We start from the raw sequence: 20,951 nt of genomic DNA, 5'->3' as shown, positions 1-20,951 counted from the left end.
CTCATCTGTCCCCATCACAGTACAGCCCAGAGAGGAAAGGGAATGCCTGAGGTCACCCAGCCATGTCGGTACCAACTCTCAGGGATTTCCAGAATCCACGAAGCAGATTCTCAGAGCCAGAATCAAGGGGGCAAGGGGCCAGCAGACCACCTTACTCCCCAGCTGCTGGGGCAACTGCTCCAACAGCTGCCCTAGAGACAAAGCTCCACACTCGCCCCGCTTAGCACCTGCCTCTCCCCACACTGTCCACACTCTCCGGGCCACTAGATCCAGTCTCAACCTGTGGCCCCTGTGTAGGGCCCACCCCATTTCGAGAGTTTCAGAAACCTACCAGAGCCAGCCCCACTTGCCGAGGGATGTCCACCTCACACCCAGGAGGAGAGCAGTAGCGTCTGGTCCTTCTTCCTCAGGGAAGTGCAGAGGGAGTGATTCTTCATAAGCTCTTCCCCTCCCTGGACAGCTTCCTGCACACATCCTGCCTTCCGGCTGGAACAAAGTACCTCTTTGCGCCTGCCCCAGACCCACCTCGGCTGCACAGCCACAAGCTGTTTCCCTCACTGAAAATGAGTCAAGCTCAAATGACTGTCCCCATGGAAGAACATCTCCCCCAAAGATAGTCTAATTACTTTGGAAAACATGTGTCTGCAACCACACTTCTCTGGAACGATTCCCCTGCAGCTGGGCCAAGGACAAGAACTGCCTCAGTCCAGACTTCCAGGCTTTCGCTTACCCTGTCCCCTATCTAGGTGGCCTTCCCAGCCTCCAGCTTCATTGGTCCTGGATACCTCCCCAGCAGGATTCTACCCACTCCCTCATTCACCCCCAACTCTCCTTCTCTGACCATAACTCCCTCCAAGCAGTGCTGTGTCTGTTCCACCCACAGTGTCAGCGATATTCTCATCTCCTAGACTTTCTAGACCATCTTCCCTCTTTCCCCTTCCCTACTCCCCCTGCCACTCCCATCATGGCATGAATCTCCACATAGCTAGCTGTCTGTTCACTTGTCTGCTCCCCTACTGGGTCACGAGCTCCCAGGGCAAGGACCATATCTGGCCCACCAGCCTGAGTCCAGGGCCAGGCAAGAGCAGACTGAATGAACGAATATGGGTGTGCGACACACTGCCTGTCATATGCTTGGCAGTATGAGGGTACCTCTCCGCCAGGATGGCACCTGTGGTCCAGGGTCAATGTCTCAGCCACCTTCACCTCCAGCCCCACTGCCAGCCCGACACACAGTAGTTGCTTGGTGAATGCTCGTTGCCCCTACCTGAATTGAGCAGTAATAGAATAACGTCAGGTGGTTACAGGCACTGGCAATGGGGTCACACAGAGCTGGGCTTGAATCTGGCTATGTACCTGCTGTGTGACCTAGAGGTGGTGGCTTCACCTCTCTGAGCTGTGGTTTTCAGATCTTTTGGGGGTGTGGGGATGATGCCTCCCTCAGACAGGCCTGAGAACTGAATGTCCCCAGAGAGGTGGACAAAGGCAGACATTTGCCTTTCTCTGGCATCGACAGGCCACAGGAGGCCAAGCCTGTGATGGGTTCTCACTCCCACAGAGGGAAGCAGGGGACCTTCCTAGTGGGTGGGTCTCCAGGCCAAATGCTAGTTACCAATAGGGAGAATAAGGCCATAGAGTCCTGCTTCCACCTTGGGGAACAACTAAGTTCTAGAACCTGGGCTCCTTCCTCACCCCCCTTTTTTTTTTTTTTTTCAAGTTTAAAAATTCTTTATTTGAACTTTAGACAAGGAACAAGTATTGCATTATAAAGACTTGCTTAAAAGCATGACATAGTCTGTTGTCATTGTTTCTTTATGTGTTGTAAACCAACATAAGTATTAAGGGAGAGAATGGTACATCTTTCCTCTGCAACTTTAACCCATTCTTAACTGAGCATGGATACAACCCTCAGAAAGAAAACCCTGGTGAAATGGCATCTCTAACACTCTCTCCTCAGGTTCTAATGGCTCCAGGGGAGAAGCACTGTTGGTCTTAGCCTAACCATATTGGCAACATGACAACAAGAAACTAGTATCTCTAAGGCCAGTAGTGCACAGCAGTTTCCATCTAAAGTTCTATTTCTTTTCCCACCATCTTTTATGAAAATGACTGACCTAGAAATTAGGGCTGAGTGTGAGTTAAAATGGTCCAATATACATTTACTGTGAGAGTCAACCTGCTAATCTCTATCTGGGATGGTCCTATTGGGGGATATGCCAAACTTCCTGGTTAGCTTATTAACTAATGGTCACTGACACCACTGGGGGCAAGCAGCAAGACAGTGTGCTGTTTGTTGACCTTGGCAAATGATAAACTATGATTTATTTACTCCTTGGTTCCCCAACTTAATATAATTTAAAGTCTTTTAATGTGCTAAAAGTCTCTAAGGCAGCCAACTAATATGCTGAATATGGTGTCCACTACTTCACAGTGACTAGCCATGACATGATTCGTACGTAGGATCAAGTTTCCTGATCAAGATACCTTTGTCATCCTTCTTTTTATAAATTCTGACAGATATCAACATAGATATTAACACACAGATATTAGAATAAACTGCTAAAAGTGCTAGTCTTATCCAAAATAAACTTTGTTTTAAGCTTAGTCTTTAAAAATATAAGTTAACAGGATACATTCTGATTTCTTTTTTCAGGTAAGAGAAAACTTTTTTTTTTTTTTTAATGTGCATAGTTCCATCTGGACTCCAGCAACATTTTTGGGGGTAGTCCAATATTCTGTTTCCTAGAAAATTACAAATCAACCACAACCCCTAGGGAAACAGGAAATGCTCCATCCCAAATATTGTCAGGGGTAAGAATAAAAATGTCTTACATTTCATTTTCTTTCTTTAAGCTTTATTCTTATTTTTAAGGTAAAAGTTATAATTAGTATTCCTATTAGCAGCAAAGATCCTAATTTCTGTAAATTAAAATGACTCAGGACTGACAGAAATCACATTTTCGCAAAGAATGAGGGATCCATAGGGGGTAATAAATGTCTATCAATTTGGTCATTAAGCAATCTTATTTGAGACTCACCCCCTTTTTAAAATTTAATTTAAAAATAATTTTTAGACTTGGCAAAAATTGTGCACAGAATTCCTGTTAACATCTTACAGAACCACAATACAATGATCTGAACCATGACACAATACTATTAACTAATCTGCAGACCTTATTCGAATGTCACCAATTGTTCCACTAATGTCCCTTCTCTGGTCCAGGATCTGAAGCAGAACCTCACCCTGCATTTTGTTGTTGTGTATCCTTGGTCTCTCCATTCTGGGACAGTTCCTCAGTCTTGCTTTATCTTTCATGACCTGAAAGTTCTGAAGAGAACTGTAGAATGTCCCTAAATTTTGGTCTGATGCTTCTTCATGATTAGATTGAGGCTATGCATTTTGGGCAGGAACACCAGAGAAGTGACGTGTCCCTCTCAGCGCATGATTACCAGATGCACCTGATTTTTTTTTTTTTTTTTTTAAGATATGTGAGGTACATCCTTAACTTTTTTTTTTTTAATTTAATTTATTTTTTATTTATTTATGGCTGTGTTGGGTCTTCGTTTCTGTGCGAGGGCTTTCTCTAGTTGCGGCAAGTGGGGGCCACTCTTCATCGTGGTGCGCGGGCCTCTCACTATCGCGGCCTCTCCCGTTGCGGAGCACAGGCTCCAGACGCGCAGGCTCAGTAATTGTGGCTCATGGGCCTAGCCGCTCCACGGCATGTGGGATCCTCCCAGACCAGGGCTCGAACCCGTGTCCCCTGCACCGGCAGGCAGACTCCCAACCACTGTGCCACCAGGGAAGCCCCGATGCACCTGATTTTAATATGGCTCATTACTGGCAATGTTAACTTTGATCACTTGGTAAGGTAGTGTCTGCCAGGTTTTTCCACCATGAAATTACTATTTATTCCTTTGTAATAAGCATCTCGTGGGGAGGTACTTTGAAACTATGCAAATATCCTGCTTCTTATCATACTTTTACCACTAATTTTAGCATCTACCAATGATGCTTTCTGACAACGATTATTACTGTGGTGTTTGCCAAATGGTCACTTTCTATTTCCATCATTCTTTCTATATTTTTAATTGGAATTTTACTGTAAGAAAGTTAGCCTTTCTTCCTATTTATTTATTTATATCAGTATAGACTCATGAGTATTAATTTTATTTCATTATTATCATTATTTCTTTTGCTGTTCAAACTGTCTCATCCTCTTTTGAAATATCTCAAACCATCTGCTTCCTGCTGACTTGATTTCCCAGCCACAGCACATCAAACACTCCCTGATGGGCAGGGCAGGTCACGGGGGCAGCTCAGAGTCTTTGCATGAGTGGTCAGGTTTCCCTGGAACCCACTGAGGCATCTTTCCAGCAAGAGCTGGGCCTTTTCCTGGAACAGGCAGGTTCCAGTCAGGGGAAGTCAGTCATGGCTCCAATGCCAGGGAGTTCCAGGAAGGGCTGGCCAGGTAGGCCCAGGTCCTTCCACTCCTCCCCAGTCTGTCATCCTGCTCTCCACCCCAATCCTGACCCGGCCCATAGCTGCACCGGCCAACCTCATGTCCTGAGATTTTCGTTCTCGACTCCCCCTTCTCTGCTCTGCTGCAGTGACAGTTGCTGAGAAGCCCAGGTGGCAGACAGTTGGGCAACACCTACTCAAATTCATACAGAGGAACTGCTCTCCACCTAAGAGAGAGCTACCAGCTGTCTTCCACTGGCTGCAAAGGCAGCCGAAACAGTGACTGCAGTGCACTGCAGCAAGAGAAACTAGTCAGGGGGCAGCGGGACTTTCCCATGTGGGCTGCAGGGAGAGGGCTCTGAACTCATCTTCTCTGCTCTCTTTAAGATGTGCAAAGATTATCTTCCCTGGGAAGGGAGTAGACCCAGCCTCTGAAGCCACTCAGCCAGGATACACAGGCCTCTCCCACAGCACACAATGCCCTTAAACTATAGGGTAGTGACCTTAAAATCTTTACTATTCTGGCATACTCCTAACTCACAGGACACATTTACTAATTACAGTGAAAAGGGGCATCATGTTTTCAAAACACCTGCTTCTCTCTTCAGCCAAGGACTGACTGTGAATCTGTCAAGCTTTTGCCTGCAGTCTGTCCTCCACGAGCCAGCTCCAGGCCTGTCTCCCCCCAGAAGCCTCCCCAAGTCTCTCCGGGCCTCCCTGATGCCCTGCTGAGCTTCCCGAGTCTGTAAGGGAATTATTATTCAGGGGCAAATCTGTCTTTCCATCATTCTGCAAATTCTCCAAGGTCAAGGGCCTTGTTCCTCTGCACGCAGAGTATCCAGTGCTACCCACACAGAACAGGAGCTAGAGAGGCGGCCAGTTGATTTGCTGATGGAGCCCAGCCAGCACTTGACAAAGTGGCTTTTAGATGAAAGAGCCCCGGTTTGGCCCTGCCTCAGCCTCTGTCTCACTTGCTGTCTCTTTCTCTCTATTTCTCTGTATTCCTTGGGCAAAGTTCACCCCATTCTGGGCTGAGCCCACAAGAGGGTCAGTCTGGTCCATCTCCAGGGTCTTAAAGTTGGAATTCCTAAATCACAAACTTGCCCCACAGTTTAGAAGTTCTGTTAGCGCCTGTGTCTAGTCACTTTGATTAGACGTTGTGTCAAAATCTCAGACCAGTTTCTTCCTATTATTCTCCATTGACGGCACAGCAGGAAGGAAATGTTCATCTCACCTCTTCCATTACCTCTTTCTGCGCCGCCCCCGCCAGCTGGCCCCCTCCAGCCGGCCCCCTCCAGCCACCCCAGACATGTGTTGTCTCCCCTTTTGTACATCTGCCCAGGGTCTTGAGCTCAGGGCCTTGGGAGGGGGCTGCTTTCAGCTAAGGTGGGAGGGGATATGTAATCTTTTCGCCACTTACCAGTCCCTTGCTGTGGTAAAAACGTATCTGTTTGAAATCAACATATTTATTCATTTATCAAAATACCTTCAACCATATATTACATGAGCTAATGTAGTGGTTCTCCAGATGCCTTCTCTGTGGGTTAGGCCAAGCTGAGGTTATCACACCCATTTTGTAGATAGCGTTGCCAAGGGTCAGAGAGGGAATGTCACTTGCCCAGAAACCCACAGTTGATAGGAGCCCCTGGACTTTCTGATTCCCATGCCAGTGCTCTCTTGCCCATAATGTATGTGAATATTCTGTTTAATTCTTTGCTCCTTCCTTCTCCCTTCCCTCCAACTCAGATCTAGTTAGCTGTTCTAGGACAGAAATTATTTCTTACTCATCTGAGAATCCCTCACAGAAAAGCCCAGCCAGGGCTTGACATGCAGCAGACGTGCAATACAAGTGTACTGGGTGAACGTATGCTTCAACATTGAAAACTCCGCAGAATTACTTACTTTTACCTAAGACTGCTCCCAGTGCTGCTTGGACACAAAGACTCTACTCCCTGGGGCTTCTCTGGAGAGCGGTTGTAGAGGGTTGGACCCGATGATGTCCATACTCCATCAGCTGGCACACTCTGTTGTTGGCTCTGGGACTTTGCCCATGAGGACATGACTGAAGCCAGGATGCCTGGCCAGCCCGAGGTCAGGGACGGCAAACAGCAGCAGCTTGCACGTACCCTCGGGTTCCAAGCAAAGACGACATCGTGTAGGGCTTGGAAACCGGTGCTCATAACAGAGCCTGGAAGTAGGTGGGAGGCATGGACGAGCTGAGCCGCCAGCTTTCTGTGGCCAATTTCGTTTCTGTGGAATTATTTTCTTTTAAACACTTTTAAGGTCTTGGAAACTGAGGAAGCTGACTGTTAAATCAACAGTTGAGAACTGAAAGGCTTGCCGACCATGCCTTCACCTTTTTACCCCATCTGCCCATCCAGGAGGCCCTCCCCACATGTACGTCCCAGGCCCAGGCAGCCTGACTCCTGCACTCCCACTCTCAGCCCCCAGCCAGTTGGCTGATTGCACCTTCCTTCCAAATCCAGATGTTTTCTCCTCACCACATATGTTTTATAGTTTTATTAAGTTTTTTTATTATGGCAATTTTCAAACATACACTTCGAGAAAGTGCCAGAATAGTATAAAATAATTCCCATGTATCCATCACCCAGCTTCAACGATTATCAACTAGTGCTCAATCTTTCTACTTGCACTCCCTCCCACTTACCCCTTCCTGTGTTATTTTGAAGCAGATACCAGACATCATATCATGTAAGCTGTAAATATTTGAGTATGTGTCCTTAAAAGATAAGGACTTTGACCACTGTCACACCTTAAAAAGTTAACACTAATTCCTTAATATCAAATATCCAGTCACTGGTCTCATAAATTTTTCCCTTCACCGCTTGTTTCTTCGATTCAGGATCCAAATAAGGTCCACGCACCGTTAGTGGTTGATATACATTTTAAGTATTTTTAGATCTGTAGGTTCCCTCTCCACCTCTATCATCTTGCTTCTCCTTGCAACTTGGTTGTTCATCCTGTACGTAAAGTTCCCAGAGTCTGGGTTGTGCTGTTGCATCCTCATGGTGCTCTTTAACACGTTTCTCTGCTCTCTGTATTTCCTGTGAATTGGAAGTGGGAGGTTTGATCAGATTCAGGTTTTCAACTTCACAGGTAGTTCTGTTCTTCCCTCAGGAGGCACGTACTGTGTGGTCCGCTGCCCTTCTTGCGAGGTGAGTGGCACTGGTGCTCAGTGCCCAGCCCCATTCATTCTTTAGCACTTGTATAACGGTGCTGGCGCACCTTTGACGACTTACAGTCTCCTCCTGCACTCCTGCGCACCCCTGACCTTGCTCAAGCGTCTTCCTCCTGAATGGCTTCTTAGCTCCTGGCATTCCTTGGCACTTGGCCACCAGACTCCTGTCAAGGACACACAGTACCACACAGAGCTGGGCATAATAAGCAGGGGACAGCACAAATTCCACCTGAAACATCCCAGGTAGGGGGATGTTCTTGGGGGATGGGAGGCCGAGCTATCATCACAATGTGAACCCTGACTCCTCCAACTAAAAAAAGAAAATTCTCAGAGGGCAGACAGCAGAAGCAAGAAGAACGACAATCCTGTAGCCTGTGGAACAAAAACCACATTCACAGAAAGACAGACAAGATGAAAAGGCAGAGGGCTATGTACCAGATGAAGGAACAAGATAAAACCCCAGAAAAACAACTAAATGAAGTGGAGACAGGCAACCTTCCAGAAAAAGAATTCAGAATAATGATAGTGAAGATGATCCAGGACTTTGGAAAAAGAATGGAGGCAAAGATTGAGAAGATGCAAGAAAGGTTTAACAAAGATCTAGAAGAATTAAAGAACAAACAAACAGGGGCTTCCCTGCTGGCGCAGTGGTTGAGAATCTGCCTGCCAATGCAGGGGACACAGGTTCGAGCCCTGGTCTGCGAAGATCCCACATGCCGCGGAGCAACTAGGCCCGTGAGCCACAATTACTGAGCCTGCGCGTCTGGAGCCTGTGCTCCACAAGAAAAGAGGCCGCGATAGTGAGAGGCCCGCGCACCGCAATGAGGAGTGGCCCTCACTTGCCGCAACTAGAGAAAGCCCTTGCACAGAGGCGAAGACCCAACACAGCCATAAATAAATAAAAATTAATTTAAAAAAAAGAACAAACAAACAGAGATGTACAATAACTGAAATGAAAAATACACTAGAAGGAATCAACAGCAGAATAACTGAGGCAGAAGAACGGATAAGTGACCTGGAAGACAGAATGGTGGCATTCACTGCTGTGGAACAGAGTAAAGAAAAAAGAATGAAAAGAAATGAAGACAGCCTAAGAGACCTCTGGGACAACATTAAACGCAACAACATTTACATTATAGGGGTCCCAGAAGGAGAAGAGAGAGAGAAAGGACCAGAGAAAATATTTGAAGAGATTATAGTAGAAAACTTCCCTAACATGGGAAAGAAAATAGCCACCCAAGTCCAGGAAGTGCAGAGAGTCCCATACAGGATAAACCCAAGGAGAAACACACCGAGACACATAGTAATCAAAGTGGCAAAACTTAAAGACAAAGAAAAATTATTGAAAGCAGCAAGGGAAAAACGACAAATAACATACAAGGGAACTCGCATAAGGTTAACAGCTGATTTCTCAGCAGAAACTCTACAAGCCAGAAGGGAGTGGCATGATATACTTAAAGCGATGAAAGGGAAGAGCCAACAGCCAAGATTACTCTACCCGGCAAGGATCTCATTCAGATTCAATGGAGAAATCAAAAGCTTTACAGACAAGCAAAAGCTAAGAGAATTCAGCACCACCAAACCAGCTCTACAACAAATGCTTAAGGAACTTCTCAAAGTAGGAAACACAAGAGAAGAAAAGCACCTACAAAAACAAACCCAAAACAATTAAGAAAATGGTCATAGGAACATACATATTGATAATTACCTTAAACGTGAATGGATTAAATGCTCCAACCAAAAGACACAGGCTTGCTGAATGGGTACAAAAACACGACCCATATATATGCTGTCTACAGGAGACCCACTTCAGACTTAGAGACACATACAGACTGAAAGTGAGGGGATGGAAAAAGATATTCCATGCAAATGGAAATCAAAAGAAAGCTGGAGTAGCAACACTCATATCAGATAAAATAGACTTTAAAATAAAGAATGTTACAAGATACAAGGAAGGACGCTACATAATGATCAAGGGATCAATCCAAGAAGAAGATATAACAATTATAAATATATATGCACCCAACATAGGAACACCTCAATACATAAGGCAACTGCTAACAGCTATAAAAGAGGAAATCGACAGTAACACAATAATAGTGGGGGACTTTAACACCTCACTTTCACCAATGGACAGATCATCCAAAATGAAAATAAATAAGTAAACACAAGCTTTAAATGATACATTAAACAAGATGGACTTAATTGATATTTATAGGACATTCCATCCAAAAACAGCAGATTACACTTTCTACAATGAGGTATCACCTCACACCAGTTAGAATGGGCATCATCAGAAAATCTACAAACAACAAATGCTAGAACGGGTGTGGAGAAAAGGGAACCCTCTTGCACTGTTGGTGGGAATGTAAACTGATACAGCCACTATAGAGAACAGTACGGACATTCCTTAAAAAACTAAAAATAGAATTACTATATGATCCAGCAATCCCACTACCGGGCATACACCCAGAGAAAACCACAATTCAAAACGACACATGCACCCCAATGTTCATTGCAGCACTATTTACAATAGCCACGTCATGGAAGCAACCTAAATGCCCATTGACAGACGAATGGATAAAGAAGATGTGGTACATATATACAACGGAATATTACTCAGCCATAAAAAGGAACGAAATTGGGTCATCTGTAGAGACGTGGATGGATCTAGAGGCTGTCATACAGAGTGAAGTAAGTCAGAAAGAGAAAAACGAATATCGTGTATTAATGCATATATGTGGAACCTAGAAAAGTGGTACAGATGAACTGGTTTGCAGGGCAGAAATTGAGACACAGATGTAGAGAACAAACGTATGGACACCAAGGGGGGAAAGCGGCAGGGGGTGGGGGTGGTGGTGTGATGAATTGGGCGATTGGGATTGACATGTATACACTGATGTGCATAAAATGGATGACTAACAAGAACCTGCTGTACAAAAAAAATTAAATTAAATTAAAAAGTTTTTTAAAAAGAGATTTAAAAAGCAGAGGAAAAAATAAATAAAAAATAAAATAAGAAAATTCTCAACAGGTGAGGTCAAGTGTAACTCAGAGTCAGCTGAGATCACACTGTCCTTTGAAACGGAATGAAATGGGCTTGCCTCCAGCAGGGAACTGCCCCTGCTAAAATTCCCAGGAGCTTATGTTGTCACGGTCACTTCGAGCTCTGAGTCTTTGTAACCTTGAACTCCCCAGCCCACTCACAGGTCACCTCCCACAGCTGTTCCCTGCCCCAGCAGATCCAGGAGTGGGACTCACCCTCGTCACTCGACTTTGTCTCCTCAAAATCATTCACATGACTCATTTGTGAGCATGACAGATATTCCTTAGGTTTGGGGCAATGGTTGGGTTTCAAGTTGCCATGTGCCTGGGCCACTCTTCATCCTCTGACTCCCCTCCCCACAGACACCCTCCCCTCATTAGTGAAGATCAGCCTCTGTAATGCCTCAGGTCTCACCCAACAGCACAGAAGACCTGGCAGAGGCTCTGAGATGCCACCCTACCCTGTCCCCATTCTCACCCAGTCCCTAGGGGTAGAAGGGAAAAGTGTGGTGATACATATTCCTCCCCCTTAGAACTTCATTTTTGTGACGACAGATTTCTGGGCAATGTGGCAAGGCCTTGGACTCCCTCTCAGAATAATATTTTTAAAAACACAAAACAAAATATGTTAAAAATGAATTATAGTCCAGAACTGGAAACAATCCTAATTGCCCTTCAGTGGGCAAATGGTTCAACTAACTGCGTATGTGTCTACCATGGAATACTTCTCAAGGACAGAAAGGAACAAACTATTATCTACACAATTTGGATACATCTCAAGGGAATTATACATAATGAAAACAAGGCAATCTCAAAAGGTTACACACTTCTACAAACTTCTGAAAATATGTAAACCTTAAAAGGGTAGAGACTTCATTATATAACATTCTTGAAATGACAAAATTGTAGAGATGGGGAACAGAATAGTGGATGCCAGGGCTTGGGAAGGGAGAGGGAGGCAAGAGTCTGCCTATGAAAGAACAGCATGAGGGGTCCTTGTGGTGATGGAGTTGTCTGGGGGCACACATATCTACACATGTGATAAACTGCATATAAAACTGGTGAAATCTGAATAAGGTATGTGGGTGGATATAGCAATGTCAATTTGCTGGTTGTGACAATGTACAATAATTTTGCAACAGGTTACACTGGGAGAAACTAGGTGAAAGGTATACAGGATCTTTCTGTATTATTTTTTGCAAATGCAAGTCTACAATTATGCTAAGATAATTTTTTTAAATGTAAAAAGTTATTCTGAAATGCAGTTCTTAAAGTATTTTAAAAACACATTTATGATATAGTAATATATGCATTTCATTATTGACACATTTAAAAAGATCTAGCGACAAATCTTACAACTACCATGACAGTGATGAATATAAATGATATTTTAAGATACCTGTGACAAGGTCCTGCTAATACTACTGTTTTGTTGCTTACATTCATAATCAAAGATGTTAATTTTGTCAGAGGTTAATGAAAATAAAAATGTAAATTTTCTTCCTATCCAAATTCAGGTTTCCCTGAGTCATATCATGGGCCCCCAAGTTAAGAACTTCTGCCTTGTTTAAAATGGCAACTTGCCTCCTCCGTTTTACAAGCTATAATGAACATAGAGGGCAAAGAGTAGTAGAGGGAGCGTCTCTGGAAGAGGCGGTGGTCACACTGCATTGGTCATGGCAGGGTGGGGCATTTTTGAAACGTTAATTGATGTTTCCCCCTATTGACTTTCCCTCCACTCAAATAGCCAGACCTTAGGAAAGATCTTTGAATTTTCCTTGTCCTTAGAGTACAGGAGTTTGAGGAAATTAAGGTTCTCTTTCTATCCTACGTCAAACTAAAATATTATTCCCCAGGCTGGGGAGATGATGAGAGGCCTGGGGGAAGCACGTCAATCTAGACGCTAGACTGACCCTGTGCTCTGCCTACCGGTCAGAGACCTGGGGTTTGTGCAACCCAGGGGAAGAGAGACATGGCACACGGTGAGTCCAAGGTGAGTACGGCCACAGGCAGCCCCATCCCATCCCCTAGCTTGGCACAGAAGCAACAAAATGGACTGCCAGGCCTGAAGGTGCTGGCGGACCATACTGAGTGTGGATGTATAGGGCTGGTGACCAACAAGGAGGCAAGAAATGACGTCTAAGTGGAGGCCCATATGGACAGATTCTACCGAGAACCATGTGGCACGGTGCTTGCCTGGGCCTTGGCACTGACTGAATCTCTCATACCTGATGCAATTCCGGGCAAAGGGTGACCCTCACACTGACTGATATTTATTTTCCATTATCCTGTGGATCGGAGTCTCAAAACAGAAAATAAGTTGTTCTAGAAAATATAATCCTATGTTCTTATATACTTGAGTTTGTGGTCAAGAGCTAGTGGCATAGCTCCTGCAGCAGGTGCTGTTGCTGGTGCTCCTATACTCTACCCTCACTTATACCTACTTAGTGTACACTGGCTGACTCCCTACTGGAAACGCCCACACTGCTTTGTCTGAGGGCTTGCTCTGTCTAACAAAGCCTGTTTCACCCCTGCCCACCAGTGTCACACGCCAGAAGTTCCAGGGAAGTAATGCCTCTCGTCGCCTCAAGAGCCCTCAACCAACGACTGGGCCAGAAGTTCCAGGGAACCAACACTTCCTGCTCCCTCGAGAGTCCTCAATCAATGGCTGTGGTGAGTTGTTACAAATATAGCCCACATCCCTTGCCCTTTGGGTGAAGTAACTCTCAGGTGTATGGTCTATACTGTTTTCTTGAACTTCTCCAATGGGATTACACTCCAGTTACCCACAGGTGTAACTGGGTTGATAACACATCCTTTAGGTGACCTTCCCTCCCCTGCCTCACTTCCCCACTATCCTGCCTGTGTCTCCGTCTCCCAAATAAACTACTACTTGAACCACATGACATTGCCAATGGCTGACCTTCTTTGCCTTATTTAAAAAAAAAAAAAGGCAACTTTATATAGTTCAAACCAAAATTTAGCTCAAATCTCTGTCTCTGGGTCTGCTAAGACATTTACCTATATACTCCATCCAAGAATTGTCCCCTTGAGTTGCCACCCAGTCACCTCTGTGGTGGATCAGTGGGAGGAAACTGCTGAACCAAATCCAGGAGAATGAACCCCTGAGATCTAGAGAGGACCAGTCTGCCTCCTCAGGTTCCACAGGACAGTGGGTCTCAGGAGAGGTGAGGCAAAACAACACAGAGGCTGCTTCAGGTTGGGGATATGCTCCACCCAGATATTACATATCACAGTGGGAAGTGTAGCCATAAAATGAGGACACCATGAGATAATAAAATGCTGTAATTGGAAATGTGATGAAGTGTTTGGAAGCAGAAGCCCTGGGTGTGGGCTGAAAATCTGCAAAAAGGAACATTTGTATGATCTCAGGAAGGTGACTGTGAAAAGCACCAGGGCCCTATTTGGCCTGATTCCAGGCCTGTCTCCTAGAGAACTCAGTCCCTTGGAGGTGGAGGGCTCTGGGCATATAAATGGTCTGGAGAACACTTTGGCTAAATCAGAACCCCGAACATAGGGACTTCCCTGGTGGCACAGTGGTTAAGAAACTAAGCCCGTGAGCCACAACTACTGAGCCTGAGAGCCACAACTACTGAAGCCTGCACACCTAGAGCCCGTGCTCCACAACAAGAGAAGCCACTGCAATGAGAAGCCCGCGCACCACAACGAAGAGTAGCCCCAACTAGAGAAAGCCCGCGCGTAGCAACGAAGACCCAATGCAGCCAAAAATTAATAAACAAACAAACAAACAAATAAATAAGAGCCCTGAACATAACATAGCACGTTAACCACCCAGCAAAATTAATCTGCCTCCATGGCTCAGAGGGTGTGGGGACCACCCCACTAGGCAACAGGGCAGGAGCAGAACTTGGACCAGAAGCCAGGCCTGTTTCCACCCGAGCAGATGCTTTTGCCTGTAACCCACAGGAGGAAAAGCATTTACCTAGCAGTCCACTGCACAAGTTACACAAAATAATAATTACCCTGACTACCCATAATGTGCTTTGATATTTTCAATTCTGTTGTTTCACATTTCTTAAATGCTGGACATGACACATTAACTGATTTCACAACTCACTTCTGGGCGGTGACCCACAGTTTGAAATACTGCCCTTGAATGTATCCAGAAATGAAAGGATGTGGACAGTAATGCTAGGCTTCTCCTAAATACTGTGTATTTACCATCAGCCTCCATGTCCCATTCAAGGCTGCAGGGAATGTTGGGCTGGGCCACAAGAGCCTCTAAAATTCTGTAAAGTGGACATAGAGAACAGACTTACGGTTGCCAAGAGGGAAGGGGGGGGTTGGATTGGGAGTTTGGGATTAGCAGATGCAAACTATTATAGATAAACGAGGACCTACTGTATAGCACAGGGAACTATATTCAATATCCTGTGATAAACCATAATGGAAAAGAATAAGAATTGTATATATATATATATATATACATACATATATATGTCTATATATATGTATGTATATACAACTGATCACTTTGCTGTACAGCAGAAACTAACACAACATTGTAAATCAACTATACTTCAATAAATTAAAAAAAAATTTTAAAAAAAATTCCGTAAAGTGAAGGTGGTTCCTATTTCCTAATCCAGTGATTCAAACCAGGCATTGCCACTACTTTCACATTCTTTGCCACATCCCATACCACCTGTACTAAGTATTATTGTGTGAATATTCTAAATCAACTCATCACTTTTTAAAACTTAAATACTCACACTAGCCTTGTCTTATGGAGTACTACTGGTGAAATCAAAAGTTTGAAGTTATTCCCTGATGCAAAGTAAAACAAAAACACAGTGATGAAAATAAAACATGGCTTCTGTGCTCCACGTTAAATCATAGAGCTAGTGGCCCTCCCTCTCCTGCTCTTTTCACAAGAAAATAATCCAGCCTCTGTATAGTTCAAGCTGTCCTTAACCCCTAGAAAGGCTTTGTCCTTCTGTCTGTCCACCTCTCCAATGATAATCAGCACTATTATCATGGCTAACGACATTTAAACTCATTTAATCTTCACACCAGCCCTATGAATTTCTCGGGTCACTCCATTTTACAGATGAGGAAGCAGGTATGGAGAGATCAGGCAGACTTGTCCATAGCTAGGAAGTGATGGAGCCAGGTTTTGAACACAGGTCGTCTGACAGCAGAGCCTATGTGCCTAACTACTATGTTGTACTGCCCCCCTCTGAAGGTGCCCATCCCTAATGTCAGCCCTAGTGTTGCCTCTTACAGGACAGCTTCCTGGACTACCCGTCCCATAATATTGTTCTTCCTCTATTCCCAAAGCACTCACTTCTTGCCTGTTTAATTCATTTGAAGGTTAATCATAAACTACTTGGAGACACTGCCTCTACCAGGCTGGGAGCCTTCAAAGGATGGCTACATGTTATTCTTCTGTGTATCTCTGCGTCCAACAGCCTGTCTGAGGCATTGGAGGCCTTCAGTGTCTCTTGGGTCCTGTGATCTCTCCTTGTTATTTAACAAACGCCCAGCACTCTCTGCAAGTCTCCAGCTCACAGGCTGGTTTCCAGTAAACCCTGGGAACAGTCAAAGGGTAGGGAAGATGAGTCAGAGGCAATAGAATCAAGGGGTCTTAACCTGGGTCCACAGATTCCCAATGGACCCACGCCTAGTATGCAGGAGGTCTCTGAACTTAAATGGGAACAAGATTACATCCTTATTTTCACTGGCCTCTGATGGAAATTCAGCATTTCCTTCAAATGGAATTCGACCTGTGACTTTGTCACCAGTAAAGTCACTGATAGTTTCATTTCATGTCACTATTATAGCAGACAATCTCAAAATATTTATACTCATCATTTCCTGGAAATTCTGGTCGTTTTCAGACTCACTGCTATACCTTGTATTTAAGACATCAGTAAAGAAACACATATATAGCATATACCATGCCACAGTAGGAAAAAATATCTTAGATCTGTATTTTAATAGGATTGGCATTTCTTGGCAATTTCAATAGGATCAGTAATCTTATGTGTTTTATTTTATACTTTTAAAAACATTATTTTGAGATGGGCCCATAGGCTTCACCAGCCAGCCAGTGGAAGCCACGGTACAAAAAAAAGGTTAAGAGCTGGGTTTGGAGCAAGACAGATCTGAGTTCAAACCTTAATTCTGCCATTTACAAACCAAGTTACCTGGGCCTCAGTTTCCTCATCTGTATAATGGGGATTACTACTTACCTTACTGAGTTAGCATCTAGCATCTGAATAAAGGTGATATCCAAACCCAGCCTAGACTGCCTCGTGAGGCAGACAAAGCCTGGGGATAGTGGAGCCCTCAGCTTCCCACCTCTCCTGTCAGAGAAGTCATTTGTCCCCCTCAGTGTGGCTGAGACCAGCTCCCTGTGGCAGGACAGAAAGGCTAACTTCACACCCTTCTTAGATACTCTATCCCATTTCTGAGCCCAGAATCTGCACCCCACTCCCCAAACTGGCTGACATTATGTGTCTCACAGGAGGGGCCAGTCACCCTCCTTTAAACACTGACATGCATTTCCACACTTTTCCACTGGGTGGAGCTAGTTCACACTCTTAATCTGTCAGCAGGACCAGGAGCAGAGCCAGAACATTTCGGAGTTGGGACCATCCCCCAACCCAGCCCCTGCTTCCTGATGCTCCCCCCACCCCCACCCCCAACCACCCTAATTGAGCCTGACGTGCAGAAAAGTGCCCCCTCTGTGCTCCTTTGCAGTAACCCACTACTCTTAGAATGGTGGTGACTATCCTGACTTTTAATATCATAGATTAGTTTTGCCTGTTTTTAAACTTTATTTAAACATAGTCATATTGAACACATTCTTTTGTGTTCGATTTCTTTTGCTCAACATTATGTTTGTGAGAGTACATGCCACTGTAGTTCATTTATTCTCATTGCCCTATAGGTTCCATTGGGTGAATATTCAATAATTTATTTGTCTGTTTATTGTTGAGTCGGCATTTGAATAGAGTCCAGTTTAGGGTTTGCTTTGTGGTTGCTCCCTGGAGGATGGTATCCATGCCTCCACCCATCCAAAATCGGTTTGGAGCTGGAGACTAATGATGCAATACACTCACAAGAGGATTTGAAAGATTAGCAACATAGCAAAGCTTTCTGAGGAGAGCAAGGCCCACATTCAAACCAGCCTGCTTGGCTTAAGCAGAAGGGGCAAGTGGCTCTAGTTTTTACAGTGGTTGGGGAGGAGACTCCCTCTCCCACTGGCTGAAGTTTGAGTGGTCTTAATATCCCACTCATGTCAAGGAAGCAAGTACCCGGGTTTTCTTATTGGCGTGTCCAGGAGTGGGGCAAAAAAAGGAAAAGGGGAGTGATGGGGCTTGCAGGCTATCATGATCAAACATCAAAAATAGAATCAGAGGGCTTCCCTGGTGGTGCAGTGGTTAAGAATCCACCTGCCAATGCAGGGGACACGAGTTCGAGCCCTGGTCTGGGAAGATTCCACATGCCATGGAGCAACTAAGCCCATGTGCCACAACTAACTGAGCCTGTGCTCTAGAGCCCGCGAGCCACAACTACTGAAGTCCATGAGCCACAACTACTGAAGCCCGCTCGCCTAGAGCCTGTGCTCTGCAACAAGCGAAGCCACCACAATGAGAAGCCCATGCACCGCAACAAAGAGTAGCCCCCGCTCGCCACAACTAGAGAAAGCCCGCGCACAGCAACGAAGACCCAACACAGACATAAATAAATAAATAAATAATAAAATAAAATAAGGTACTAAAAAAAATAGAATCAGATTCTTTATTACACCATTACTACAAGTAGTACTGCTATGAACATCCTTGTATAAGCCTTTTGGCAAATATTACTCATTTCTCATGGGTGTCTCTAGGAGTGCAGTTGCTGGGGAATATGTTTGTCTTGGGTAAATACTGCCAAATAGTTTTTCAAAGTGATTGTACCAAATTACATTCCATTCAACATGCCAGTTTGTCTATCCACTCTGCAGCTGAGGGACATTTGGTTTGTTCCCAGTTTTCTGTGATTACAAATAAAGCTGCTATAAACATTCATATGCAGGTTTTGGGGTGAATATAGGTTTTCATTTCTCCTGGGTAAAAACTAGGAAAGAAACAGCTAGGTTGTATGGTAAGTATATGTTTAGCTGTGTAAGAAACCAGGCAAATCGTTTTCCAAGGTGGCTGTACCATTTTGCATCTCCACCAGCAAAATATGCGAGTTCTAATTGCTCCACAATCCCCTAAGTACTTGGATTGGTCAGTCTTTACTTTTAGTCATTCTACTAAGTGTGAAGTAGTATTTCATTGTGGTATTTATTTGCATTTCCTTAAGAACTAACGACATTGAACATATATGGATGCCAACTTGCCATCCATATATCTTCTTTCGTGAAGTGTCTTTTCAAATCTTTTGTCCATTAAAAAAAAAAAAAGGCTGTTTTCTTACTACTGAGTATGGAGGGCTCTCTGTTTATCTTGGATATAAGTTCTTTATCAGGTATATGGTTTGCACATATTTTCTCCTAGTTTGTGACTTGTGTTTTCATTACTGTAACAGTGTCTTTTGAAGAGCAGTAGTTCTTAATTTTAGTGGAGTACAAACAATTTTTTTCTTCTATGGGTTGTGCTTTTCGTGTCTTATCTAAGAAATCTTTGCTTACCCTCAGGTCACAAAGATTTCCTCCTATGCTTTCTTCTAGAAATTTTATAATTTCAGGTTTTACATTTAGGCCTGTGATTAATGAACCTATATTACCAAAACTTCAGAAGGTATTATTTGAAAGGGGGTTCTGATATTGGACATATTGAAAGAGGTCAGAGTTTATGTCCAGTCAAACACTGAAGCTATATAAGGAGGGCCATAGTTTCTGTGCATAGAGTCAAAAGTTAAGGATTTCTGCTAATCCAGAGTTTATCTTTCAGAAGAAATGGCATGAAGTTCTAGGGATGATGGGGGCTGCTTTCCTCCCTGTATCCTCCCTTTGATAGATGTACCATCTACATACAGTACATATTTGGTAGCCTACAAATATGCCCTTTCATGCTATAAGTAATTTCACAGTCTTGACTTTCTTTCTCTGTTCCTCAGAGAACCATTTGTTTGGCCTTTCAAAAAGTTAAGAGTTGGGAGGGAGACTTGTTTAATGTAACAAGACAAGCAAACCCTAAGTAGCATAACAAATACATAGGGAGTTCATCTTGCAATCAGGGTAATTAATTTTTTTTTTCAAAGTTTGGCTGTGTTGGGTCTTCGTTGCTGCGCGTGGGCTTTCTCTAGTTGCGGCGAGCGGGGGCTACTCTTCGTTGCGGTGCGTGGGCTTCTCATTGTGGTGGCTTCTCATTGCAGGGCACAGGCTCTAGGGGCGTGGGCTTCAGTAGTTGCAGCACGCGGGCTCACTAGTTGCGGCACGCGGGCCCTACAGCACGCAGGCTTCAGTAGTTGTGGCATGCAGGCTCAGTAGTTGTGGCACACGGGCTTAGTTGCTCTGTGGCATGTGGGATCTTCCCAGACCAGGAATCCAACCCATGTCCCCTGCATTAGCAGGCGGATTCTTAACCACTGTGCCACCAGGAAAGTCCCAGGATAATTTGTAATGAATAACTTTTAACAATTGTCCACCAATGTCCAGGATCTACGTGAACCAATAGAAGGATTATTCCTCTTATGGAGTGAAGAACCTGGGATACTTCTTTAATTTTAGAGGTTATCTTTTTCTATCTACCTTGAGCCACAGTTAAAGTTCATGAGCTATTTTATTCTTCCTTTACAGAGGCAAAAGACAACTTGGTTTGTGAAGCCCCAATGGCATTAGTTGCATTAGGCCTTGTTCTAGAATTCCCACAGGTTTTACAATGGGCCTTGCAAGTTAAAAAACAAACAAACCAGTTCCAAGGATTAGCACTAGAAAAAGGACATGAAATCAAATGTTCCTATAGGTGAGTAGTTCTCTATATCACAAAGCAGCTAACCAGCAAACATGCTATGTCAGGGAGGATCCATGTCTTACTTAGGTAGCCTTTAGGTGAGGGAAATTTTTATAGCATTTAGCACACTGTGTCCCAAACGTGGAATAAGCAGCAATCAGAGAACTTTAGAGACAATGCTAAAGTCTGTTGTGCACCAACTGCCAGGTGGTCATGGGTCACCACTGAAAAAGACATTTGAAGGAGAAGCTATGATGGAAAGGGGCAGGGAAGAGGGACCCTCCTGATATGCAGCAGTAAACTATGGTGGTAA

At 44.3% G+C, this 20,951-nt stretch overlaps 1 protein-coding gene across 6 annotated transcripts in view; it reads right to left on the bottom strand.

Annotated features, from left to right (window-relative positions):
• ACKR2 (atypical chemokine receptor 2) overlaps positions 1–20,951 on the bottom strand; it is a 49,853-nt gene that overhangs the window by 11,416 nt on the left and 17,486 nt on the right. The window contains exon 1 of one of the 6 annotated variants that reach the window (XM_007193461.3): positions 332–487. The exons of 1 other annotated variant lie outside the window; for it this stretch is intronic. The gene's annotated coding sequence lies outside the window, so the exon portion shown is untranslated. Of the gene's footprint in view, positions 1–331; positions 488–7,057; positions 7,823–20,951 lie in introns of those variants that run through there. 4 more of the 6 variants (XM_007193463.2, XM_007193462.2, XR_009009430.1 and 1 more) reach the window with 4 other exon arrangements.

Source organism: Balaenoptera acutorostrata, chromosome 10, assembly GCF_949987535.1.
Source record: "Balaenoptera acutorostrata chromosome 10, mBalAcu1.1, whole genome shotgun sequence".
NCBI classification, from domain to species: Eukaryota; Metazoa; Chordata; class Mammalia; order Artiodactyla; family Balaenopteridae; genus Balaenoptera; species Balaenoptera acutorostrata.
The sequence above is the reverse complement of the archived record's forward strand: the minus strand, read 5'-3'. Positions and strand labels throughout refer to the sequence as shown.